Source organism: Triticum aestivum, unplaced genomic scaffold, assembly GCF_018294505.1.
Source record: "Triticum aestivum cultivar Chinese Spring unplaced genomic scaffold, IWGSC CS RefSeq v2.1 scaffold103873, whole genome shotgun sequence".
NCBI lineage: Eukaryota > Viridiplantae > Streptophyta > Magnoliopsida > Poales > Poaceae > Triticum > Triticum aestivum.
Genome location: NW_025246391.1, coordinates 1 through 679, shown reverse-complemented (window position 1 = coordinate 679; position 679 = coordinate 1). Strand labels below are relative to the sequence as shown.

Sequence of the window (679 nt, the reverse complement as noted above, 5' to 3'; positions counted from 1 at the left end):
GCAGGTCACATCAGAATATATATCGAAGCTGATAACACATCACATGGAAGGTTATGACTACTGAAGGTATATGAGAAACTAATACCATCCAACCAGATATCCATGAGACTATTGTTCAGACGAACCAAACCCAGACCCAGGAACAACAAGCAGGAAAGCACAATGCTCCATCCAGATCAAGAGAGGGTAACCACAGCAGCACGGGGGCACCGGAATTGTACCGCGCGAGCAGATCGGAGGCGAAATTGGGGGATTCGGGAGGAGGATACGCACCCTAGAAGCGGTGGTTCTCCGTCATCTTCCCGGGCGAGGGAGGCCGGCGATCAAGATGGCCTTCTCCATCTTCAGAATCTGCTCCCGGGTGTAGGCGCTGTCGGAGATCAAGATGAAATCATTCACCTGCAAGCGTGCACACACACAGCTATCAGAAACATGGACTCGATGAACGAACGAACGAACGAACGCTGGTGAGTGGAGAAAAGCAGAGGGATGGATTCAGCTTTTTTACTTACCTCAGGAGCCCAAATCTCCTGACTGGATCGAGATTGAGAAGGGGAGAGGGTGGGTGCAGCAGTGGTGGATGACCGGCATGCGGGGGAGGCGACGGCGTCGGTGTTGGGAGAGAGGGAATCGGGAGAGGAGGAGGATCTAGACCGAGGGGAGGAAGGGGACGGGCTTG

General features: G+C 53.8%; 1 long non-coding RNA gene across 1 annotated transcript; it reads right to left on the bottom strand.

Annotated features, from left to right (window-relative positions):
* Positions 1-273: 273 nt before the first annotated feature.
* LOC123177124 (uncharacterized) lies at positions 274-679 on the bottom strand. Its single transcript, XR_006488780.1, has 2 exons — positions 513-679; positions 274-399 (listed from the first exon to the last, which is right to left on the bottom strand). It is a non-coding gene; the product is annotated as an uncharacterized lncRNA (long non-coding RNA).